Here is a 10871-nt window from a genome sequence, read left to right on the forward strand (position 1 = left end):
CAGGGCTGCGGGTGCCCGCGGGCTGTCCCCGTCCCCGGGTCTCCGGGGCTGGTCTACCCCTCCCCAGCGCCATGCGGGGAACAGGTAACTCCCATCCCCACGGGGGAGCAGGGGGCCTGATGGCCGCCATCCCGAAACCAGGGGCGGGGGATGCTCTTCCCGCGGGTGTTGGTGTCCGTGGAGGGGCCCCAGGCACGGCGGGAACCCCTCTCTCCATCACCAAGGCAGGCCTGTCCTCCACCGTGGCTTCGCGCACCTCAGAGTAGGAAAGAGAAGGGACGGGTGGCGTCGCTTTGGGCCTTCCAGTGGATGTTGAGGTTTGGGGGAACCCCTTTCTCCCCAGGAGATCCAGCCCCCGGCGTGGGGAGCTGAGGGCATGGGGAGATCCCACCTGAACACCCGTCCACGCATGGGTACAGGGGTGTCGGGGCGGCTCCAGCCATCGGGGCCTTGGGCAGGGTCGCCTGCCTCGAAGCTCGTCAGGCTAACGACGCTGGCAGCTCTGCGGCGGGACCATGGCAGTAGCCAGTCCTCATGGCTGCAGCTGATCGCTCGCAGGCGTCGGGCCCTGGGGCGCGCATCCGTCCGGACGTGTGGTGGGATTTTTCTCCTCCGCTTCCCTTCGCAGCGTTGGTGTGGTCACAGCCAGCAACCGGCCATCGCTCTGACGTGGTGCAGGGAGCGGCTCCGTGTCTGACAGAGCGGGGAACTGGCTTAAAAGTGCCCTTAGCTGGCAACACCTTTAGAATGAAATCATAGAACCATGAAGGTTGGAAAAGACCTCTGAGATCATCAAGTCGAACCATCAGCTTTCCCACATGCAAGCGGAAAGTGGTCCCCTGCAGCCCCGTCACCCCCCTGCAGAAGATGCGCTTGCCTTTTGGTGGAAGATAAGGCTGAACTATGCCTCCAGGTGCTGTCCCCATCTTTCATTGTCCCAAGGAAAAAATGGATCTTGAGGTAAAACAGTAAGAAAGCATAGAAATGACTGGATAGCTCCAGTGGGCTAAATGGGGAAAAAAAAAACTCCAAGCAGTGTCAACTTTTCCTCCAGGTCTGGAGTTGAGGACAATACAACGGTGCAAATGGAAATTAATGGTTTCTCTTATTCAATGATTGTGTATCAGCTGAAGACTTTCCCCTTCTTTCTCTAAGGGGTAGAGACCAAGTTTTATGTTATGCTGCATGAATACTTGGTGCCAAGAAAAGGATGATTCTTAAAAATAACTTTATTCAAAAAGAGCTGTAGCAGTCAACTCCTGATGCACATCTAGCATTATTACTGTCGGCTCAGAAAATACGAAATCAATTCAAGTGTTCCTTTGCATGAAACAACCAATTTAAGCAAATTTTAACGAAACAAACAGGCACGATCCCTAGCGAAGGCGGTATTGTTGCAGGCAGGTATTCAGCTACAGTTTGGGCGGGTTAGCTCTGGAGTGGGAGGAAGCAGCCTTTATCAAATTGCCTAGAGCAGCAGAATGAAGTACGCCCTGCAGCAAACTAATACCAGGAACATGTCATAGCTGGCCTCTCTCCAGCAGGCTGGGAAGAGCAGCAGCTGCCCTGTCAGGCTCAGGGAGAGCCCGACATTATCGGGCAGCGGGCAGTATCTCTCGAGAGCCTGCGCAACCGCAGAAGTCTTTCAGGATCTGATTTTGTTTTAGTTGCTGAGGGCATTTCTCATTAATGACCGGTATCGATGTCTGCCGGTAAAGGTAGCATCCAACGGCACCTTTCTGATCGCATGCAGAAGTCATTGGCTTGACTTCCACGCGATTTCTCCCCAGCAGACAAAAGCATTAGTCCTGTTTCGCCCTTCTGGGTGAGCAATTTCTTTGTTCCTCCCGCCAGCCAGCACATTTCTAGATCCGAAGCATTCCTGGTCCCGCTGGCACCCCGTTATGGAGGCAAAAACAGACTTACAAAAGCAGAAATATTTGCTGATATTGCAGGAAGTCAGTTAGCTGAGATCAGCAGCAGATTTAGTAGATGACCAGTTCTGTTCTTGCTGGCACGGGGGCCACCGAGGCTTGCAGGGCAGGGTGACGGGAAGGGGTTCAGAGGTATCTGGGAGCTGCAGATTTTCTGGCTAGGTGATGCATAAGGTGGGAGAGCCAATATTCTGATTTCTCTGGTACGCACAGCTTTCTAGAAGGCAAAATAATTTCATAAATACACTTCGTCTCCAGGTAGATTCCTTATTTCATGATTATTTTCTCCTCTGTTGCCAGTCAGGCATATCTCAGTGCTCAGGCCCAGTGAACCATGGCCTGCATGAGCACCGGTTGTATGTAGCTTTATTAACTGACTTCTAAAAACCTTGCTTGGTAACCACATGCTGCCAGTGGCGAGATACCTGGAGATAAGAATTTAGTACTCAGCTCTGGGAAACTCTGGAAATAGTGTGCTCAGGGGCAGAGCTTCAGGTCACTGCCCATTCACCAATCCCTCTCTCCCCCCCATTTCTTCCTCCCAGCTTTGCCATTGCTGCTGGGTGACTTACAGGGAATTAGCCAAATTTATCTGCTGTTTTTTTCACAAGATAAGCCTCCTAAAAAAGCAAAGAGAATAACAAATTTTCAGCAGATTAACAACTGAGACCAGCAGGACTCCCTTGTGACCAGAAATTAGCCTGTGCAGATAGAATGGGAAAAAAATGGAGAATTAAAGGCATATTAACATGGTCCTGAGATGAGCACCAACATTTTTAATCAAGAGGAAAATAAAAAAGGAATATCTTATTAGATGATATGTAGAATATTCACCAAAATATTACTTTAGCATGCAAGCATCCCATCTTCATCATGGCTACAGAGAAATCCCTCCCCTCTGAGTAGTAATTTCAATAGTCCAAAATTATTTTTCTAGCCCAATGTTTCAAATGGGAGAGGAAGCCAGATGTGCCAAAACATTTAAAGAGAGACACACCCTTTCTAAGAAATAGGGAATAGATGTTGTTTGTTGCAAAATACCTTTTTAAATAATGTTATTCCTGTTCTCCATCTTGTTGACTTTTGCAGGAATTAGTCATCGAAGTGATTCTCAGCGGTGACAGTTTCCATGGATTTTGGAAAGTGGTGTCCATCTACTTGTCTCAAGACTGGGACTTCCTGGGTGATGAGAGCTTACCAAGATTTCTCTCCCTGCTCAGCTAATAACTGACAATTTACTTATCAAATGAAAATAAGCAAAACCTCTGATCGGGTGCACTCCTTTGGAGCTGTAGGTAACTTCCTTTTTCACATACATCTTTCCCTCTGTCAACCTTTGTAGGAAAACGTTTCCACACTCTAGGCAGGGAGTTGGAGGAATTGCAGACATTTTGCTCTTTATTCAGTAGCGTGAGGAATGGTCACAGACAACAAGAATTACGCAATTACTACAAAACACTCACTGTTGGCTTATCACAAAATGTCAACCATCCGCAGAAATGCCACCCTGGACTGCTGCAGACAACGCCGCGCTTCGGGCTGGTATTTATGGCATTTAGCAGCTTTCGTTTGCAAACTTCCGTTAAGAATTATCCCAGTGGTCCTGGTTCAGCGGGGCCAGACACGCGACGGCGTCTGTCACAACACAGCGGAGAGGCTGGCGCTTGGCACTGCGCATCCCTAAAGACACAGCGAAGTCCTTCCCGATGGGATTTACTGGGTGCCAGCGTGCTGCCAAGGTCCAGCTAGCCTAAGGGCCTGCAGAAATTTAAACACGGATTACTTCATAATGGCAGAAAACAAGCAATTGCAGATGCCGTCGCTGGAGCAGAGCAGGTGGCGTGGGCTCGGTGCTGCCCGACCCGAAGCACAGTGCAGTGGTTTGGATGGGGGGAAGGCACACCTTAGGTCTGGGGACCCGCCAAAGGACGTTGGGTTTGTTCGAACCTGTCCTGACACAAAGGCTGAAGACTGGGCAATGTAACTACCAGGCAGGTGTTTTCCTTTTTTTTTTTTTTTTGTTTGCAACAGCTGTTTTTCGAGCTCAGCTTGACTCCCTGAACAATGCGGCCTGATGGACTTGCTGACTTTTGAAGCAGCAAAAGATAAAAACACAGGAGGGTTTTTTTTAACATGACAGTAGCTCTGTGCCTGCCGCAGAGCAGCCTCAGAGCTGTTACGCTCGCCGTTTGCTGCAGCATTCCTGTTGCCATACGAGGGGAACCACCGATGTTTGTTAGAGACGTTGTCGCGTGGCACTGAAAACCCTGGCTGCGCGGGCAGCGTAAAGCCCAGGCCGACCGCTTCTCACCCCTCCCACCCATCTCCTTTGGCTGCACGCATCGCTTTTCTCACACTGAAGAAGTCACCGGAGGTCCCCAGCAATCCCTTGCAAAAGCAAAGCAGAACAAAGACCAGGGCCAAGACCAGTTATGAATATCAGATTCCTCCCTTCACTGCGCAGCAAGCATTAGTGATTCTGTACATTTTCTCCCTGCCAGCAAGAAGGAAAACTCTTGTGCTCCCCTCAGTCAGCAGCACTTGGATCAACAAGAGACCTGACCCAGCAGCTTCTGTGTGACACATTTCAGTGTAAACTCCACCAAAATTAAGGTGACTGATGGCAGTCACGTTGCTTTGCTGGCTTAGTCTAAATATAATGGTCTCTGGGAGCACGGGAGTGGACAGATGCCCACACTGCAACACTCACATGCAGCAAACTCCTAGGACTGCACAGGCATAAAAGGATTTCTAGGAGATGGGCTGTGCATGGGCTGTGCTCTTGCTGAAGTCGAGCAGCTTATTGTAGCCAACAACTTCATTAACGCAGCCTCCATTTTTTCAGTCAATGTTTAGATGAAACCCAGGGAGCCCTGCAGCAGGAATTCAGCCCAGGATATCTGCACTGGAAGCTTGTTGGTACCGTACCTTCAACTGAAGCCTGAGGGGAAGCTGGACAACTCCAAATGCAGGCAGGTCGTGCTGGCCGGAGGTCTTCCCACCAGGGAAGGGGGAGTGAGGGGGAGATGTTGGGTTCCTCTCCTTGCTCCGTTGCTTTCTGAGGAACGAACAGGTTAATCTGCTTTCACCAGGCACCCGAGCACAGGATGTGCCTGCAAACCCCCGGAAGCATTTCTAAAAAGCTGTAGAAGACTAGCTGTGTCGCGTCTCTCAGAAGAGGCGTCTGTACAGCTACACACAGCTGAGCCAGACACAAGGATTGTTTGAAACAAAATAAAAATCTGGAGCCTGTTGATACCAGCACGGACAAAAGGGCCAACAGGCTGCCGCTGAGGACAGAAACTCGAGAGAAGGCAAGAGGAAGTGGCAAGGCTGTTTCAGCAACAGGGGAGAAGAATGAGGAAGACCAGTGAGAGGTTGCAAGGCAGCAACCTGATCAGATAACACGCTGATAGCAGGCTGTATTCGCCGAGGCTTGCAGATCCAGCTGGCACTGTCTCAGTGCAGACTAGGCATCAAGTGGCAGAGCTCACATGCCAAGGCCCCTGCCTCCCATGCAGATCATGGCAGCCGTTCAAATATCTCAGCAATCTTCTCTGGGCAGATCACAAGGGAAATGGAGACGAGAAGCACACGCCAGGCCGGGAGGGGACTGCACTTCAGGACTACCTCTCCTTTGCAAGACCTCTTGGGTTGTATGGTAGGAGCTGGCAAAATTGTCATTCAGATCCTCAAATGCTGAACGCGGCTTTAGGAGTAACACCAGACCCTGCATCTGGATTTGGGTTAAGGGTGCAAGTCTGGATGAGACGTCTGGTGAGGGCAGGGTCAGATAGTTCAGTTGAAGAGTGCTTTTAGAACTCAGTTTATATTTAAAAGGGGAAATAAGTGATATAGAGTCCCAAGATAAATGACCAGGCAGCAGGGAGCTAGAATTCCTGTGTACTCTCTGTCACTCACCCAGAATCCTGCTTGACCCAGTGGAGAGCCCCTTCAGAAATCTGTCCTTGAAAACCCCAGGAGGCAGGGATGGGAAGGGGGAGAATAGTTCTCAAGAGGACTGCCAGGCCCCATAGCAAGGGGAGAAAACAACCTTTCTTGTGGGACAGAGAAAACAGGACCTCATCTGAAACCTCTCTCCAGACAGCTAGAAAGGTGAGGGTCCCAGAAAAAGAAATACGCTTGATGCTTTTTGAACCTGTCTGGCTCCAGACGCCGACCCTGTTTAGCGAACAGTACGTTCAGTTAATTGCAGAACAGAGCACCTGTACCTATAATTAAAGAAATGTAAGATATCATAAAGCGCTCAACAGGGATGACAATAGGAGAATTTTGCGTCAAATAACTTTTTTTTTTTTACCAAACCTCTGCTCTTATCTATTAACTGAAATCCACTCCTCAAGTTGTAAATCTGTGCTATCTGATGGGCTCACAGAAGTTTTAAACAGTGATGGCATCAAGAGTTTTTAAATTCATCAAGGCTTATCTAAGTCTCAGGTTGCTTGGTTTCTTCAGAGTCTGGAAAAGTTTTCCAAAACTCAGTGTCCTTCTGGCGTAAATATTGTTCAGCAGCATCAGAAAGGCTTTCCGAGGGGAAGTGAGACAGACTAGAGCTCCTGTCTCTTTGAACCCCCGCCGAGTGCATCTTAAATTACAAACTTGCAGACTAGTGTGGCCCTGCTATTGATGAGAGTTTAAAAAAAATGTAAAGTACAATGATGCTGATCTTCTGTTCAATTGCCGCACAAATCAGATAATTGGATACAGAGGGTTCAAATAAAAGCTGAGTATTTGACAATACAAAATCGGGAGGGGAAAAACAGCTATGTAAAATCACTGCGTTTTCAGTGGTTCCTGTGAAATAGCTGAAAATGATCCAGAGACTTAATTACTGTCTTGGAAAATATTCTCGCTACAAATGAGAAATCATGATAAAGGAAAATGTGAATCTTGTTACGGCTAAACAATCAACAACTACTGAAACAAAGAACAAGGAAGCTTGATACTTAAATTGAAACATCAGTCTTCATAGTCAAAACATACAGAAGAAGGTGATGTGATTTATTTTAGGGCAACATGTTGGCACTAATATTAAAGTAGGTAAAAATCACTGGAAAATACGGCAAAACCATATAACTCATAGGCTGCAAGGCCCCTATGAATCACTTCTGTCACTCAGTCCAACTGCCCGGAGAGCCTTGTGTTTATTCTTTTTAAACAAGCCTCATTTAAGGAACTGACTTTCCAATTTCATATCATCACATCAGGATTTAAGGATGTTTAGTTAGCAGCAATTTGGAGAGTTTAAAAACCTTTTGCAGCCCTGCTACTGCCATTCTTACTCTGCAGGAAAGCACTTTCTGGACGTGTCACCTGAGCATTCCAGTTTTAGATGAAAGGCCTCCTCCTTTGAACTTTGTAGACTTCAGGGAATGCCAGCACCAGTCTTAACCATGGTTTAAGTAAAAAAACTTGAACTCACATCCTGAGTAAGCTACCTGCAGTCTGGAAGAAGCTAAAATTGATACAACAGCAGGGAATAATAAGATTAAAAGCGTTGCTGACTGCATTTAGCTTCAGTGACTTCTTGTTTTGGAGAAGTATCTAGGCTTAAAACTATCAGGCAGCTGCATGGCTGCATGCCAGAAGGAAGTTCACAGCAAAGCTGTTTGCGCAGCATCAGCCTATTTTTAGTACACGGTGAGGGAGGGAGTTTCTTCCCCCTCCCCCGCCCCAAGCCTCGGTAATGCCCTCCACTGGCAGGCAGGAGCTCGATGGGAGACTTTGCACGGGAATGTGGAATTTTTTTTGGCTGGCAGTGTGAAATAGGGTATTGCACGTGTGCCAAGCAACCTGGATGTCTCTCCAGGGAATAAAGAGCAGGGCAGCACCAGCCCCGGTTGCCCTCTTCTCAGCTGGAATGTTGTTTTAGGAAAAATAAAAGCAGACAACTAGGTTTAAGCAAAGTAAGAGAACATCTCTGGCAAAAATTTAGATAAAGTTTTAAGATTCCTGCCACAGTAACTGGGTAAGAGATCAGTCACTCCAAACTCTGTATCATCCTAGCACATGTACACGCACAACTAAGAAGCATCAAGGAGCTGTGTACACTAATCCCACGCATACAGTCGCACAAAGCACTGCTGTCACTTCGCTTGTTCTTACGCAACAGAAATGTGCGTTCAAGGTGTGGGACACATTCACTCAAAATGTCAAGTCGGGAGTGCTGAAGTACTCCAAAAATGTGGACTGGAGGAGTGGAGAGTGCCTTACGCTGGGCGGTGTCGGGAAGTTCGTACCAACTATGCAGACGTGGGCTACTCCACAGGAGCATGCCAGTCTCCCCACAGATGTTATTACTACCGCAAGTGCTATTTTAAAAGAAAAGATGAAAAAGGAAATGCATGGCTGTGAGCCTTGAGGTCAAGCTCAGGAGCTCTGCCAGTGCAAGGTTTTGCTCCAGAACAGTAGCTCTCTGGCTCCCTTGCAGAAGGCCCCAGTACAAAAATGCAAGAGGGCAGCCTAAAAATTGCAAACTGGGAGGCTCTGCAGCTAGCCTTATGGCCAGCACCTCCATCCCACATTTGCACCAGCCCCAACAGATTCCCACTTTCCTTTAAAATCTCAAATTCCAGAGATTCCACAGCCTGCCCAGGAAAGGTGTTCCAGAGCTTAACTCTTCCTGCTGTCAAGGCCAACTGCCTGTTCTGGTGCCTAAGATAAATGTCTCCTGCTGCAATGTAATCTATTTTTCTTGTCCTACCTGCAGCAGCGAGGGAAAGCCTTTACTGCTGCCTTCTTTGCAGCTACCTCTTACCAATTTGAAGCGCCTCTCCCATTACCTTGAAGCAAGCCCAGTCTTCCATCCCATCATCCCTCTGATTGCTCTTCTCTGGTTATCCCCAGCTGCTCCACATTCTCCATGAAGTGCAGTGCCTCCAGCTGGATACCATGTTCCAAGAAAGGCTTTCTACTACCGCATGAGGAAGAAGAACCACGTCATGTATCTTACAGACTACATTCCTGTTCATACACTCCACAACAACATCTGTTTTTTTTTCAGGAACAGGATGCTGTTGAATCACGTTCAGCTGGTGACTGGCTATAACCCCAAGAGAACTGTTCTGGACAACTGCTACCCTAGCAGCCTGTCCTGTCCCATCCTGTATTTGTTCAGCTGATCATTGCTTCTGCTGAAGTGTACAAATGCACATTTGTCAAATCCATTGCTGGATTTACAGAATCACGTTCTAACTCTTCTGAATTTATCAAGTTCATTTTGAATTGTCATTGTCTTCTACTCGGTCAGCAGTTAGCTCAAGTCTGGTGCTCCCTACAATTTAATCAGCACATGCCATCTAAATTGTTAATGAAAATACCAAGTAACATCAAACCTGAGCACAACTAGAGAGAATCCCACTCAATACATCCTTGCAGTCTGACTGCAAATTATTATTACTCTGAGTAGTGTTTTCCATACAAGTTTTTATAACCTCACTGTTAAATTCGTGTCAGACCACATTCCCCTACTTTCTTACATCAAGTCATGAGAATCACTTAAAGCAAAGCTGTGCTCACTGCTTCTCCTCTGTTCAAGAAACTTGTTACCTTGCTGTAGAAGGAGCAACACTAGTTCGGCACAATTTGATCTTTCTTTTAGAAGCTCACTGATAGCTTCCCTTTTCCATTAATTTTCCAGTTTAAACTATTGACCCCGAATTCCGAACAGACGGGTGGAAGCACAGAGAGAAGCTGAGCCTTCAGAGCTTACAGCAACCCCCTTTGTCTCCAACGCCTGAACGTAGTTTACCATCTGGGGTACCTGATCGAGGCATGAGGCTCACTACTGCTGCTGTGCCTGGGCTGCAATCTCCTACGTAGGGCAGAGTAAGCAGAGCTTGTCTAAGCGAGGACATGAGCGCCCTTGAAGTAGTCACTACCCTGCCCTAACATCACACAACACAAGGACAATGAAAGTCTTCTGCTCCTGTGTCGATGGGTCCCTCCTCCATTGTTCCAAGATTTCAGTGACCAGCTATCCCAGCGAGAGAAGTCACATCCATGAAACACAGACGGCTCCTCAACTATATCCTGCACTTCTTTCAAAGATCCCAGCTGACTGAATTAAATCACAAAAAGCATACAGCAAATAAACTAAACATGCATCCAGTAACTATTTCCACGGCATCAAAAGCCATGTGGTGAAACTACTCCCAACATCAGCTTTGATAATATGTCTTAAATTAACCTCTTCGAGAAACCTTTGCAAAAATGGATGTGGAATAACAGTATCGATAATTACACTTCATCAACAAGACCTGATCATTTGGCAACTCCTACATGAACTTGATGCACGACAATTTCTTCCTGACACGTAAGTCTGTGCTGACTGGGGATATGATCTTTCTCAGGTCACAGTAAACACCTGCTACGCTCATTATATCGACTCCTTGTTTAAGGTGATGACACAAGAGCACGTAGCTTTTTTTTTGAAAATAAAATCTTTATCAATAGGCCAAGAGTACCCTTCCTTCTACGGAGTTTTGCCATCATGCTTCTGGATACTTTGAAAACACTGAAAGGTATTGCTGTCTCACTCTAGGCAGTTAGGTATTTGGAAAAATCCAGGGTTTTCCAAGTGATCTTTTGTTTTGTTACTACATTTATACAGTTCTGAAGTGCACCCTGGATGTAGCTGCTCTTCTGCAGTGTAACTATATTACACTCTGCATTCCCTTGGTATCTTAGGCTCAATTAATTCACTCTTGAAAAAGAAAGAATAAAAAACAAAAGTTCTTGAAAAGTGAGAATGGGAACCTTCAGTGAGTCAGTCACTTCACATTATTAACTAGTGGTAAATGTAAAGCAGCTTACCTGTTGCAGAAAGTGAAGAATACACAAATATGTAGAGTTACCATCGAGTAAGTTACATACTGTAAGTATGCACTCTCTCTTCTCTCCTGGTAAAATTTTCAT

General features: G+C 47.0%; 1 long non-coding RNA gene across 2 annotated transcripts; it reads right to left on the reverse strand.

The window, feature by feature from the left end:
* Positions 1–1250: 1250 nt before the first annotated feature.
* Positions 1251–10724, reverse strand: LOC142363137 (uncharacterized). Of its 2 annotated transcripts, XR_012765522.1 has the most exons (4): positions 8738–10724; positions 4863–4992; positions 2976–3692; positions 1251–2151 (listed from the first exon to the last, which is right to left on the reverse strand). It is a non-coding gene; the product is annotated as an uncharacterized LOC142363137 (long non-coding RNA). The 2 variants fall into 2 exon arrangements; XR_012765521.1 differs by lacking the exon at positions 8738–10724 and having other exon boundaries at positions 4863–8484.
* Between the last annotated feature and the right edge of the window lie 147 nt (positions 10725–10871).

Source organism: Opisthocomus hoazin, chromosome 14 (assembly GCF_030867145.1).
Source record: "Opisthocomus hoazin isolate bOpiHoa1 chromosome 14, bOpiHoa1.hap1, whole genome shotgun sequence".
Classification (NCBI taxonomy): domain Eukaryota; kingdom Metazoa; phylum Chordata; class Aves; order Opisthocomiformes; family Opisthocomidae; genus Opisthocomus; species Opisthocomus hoazin.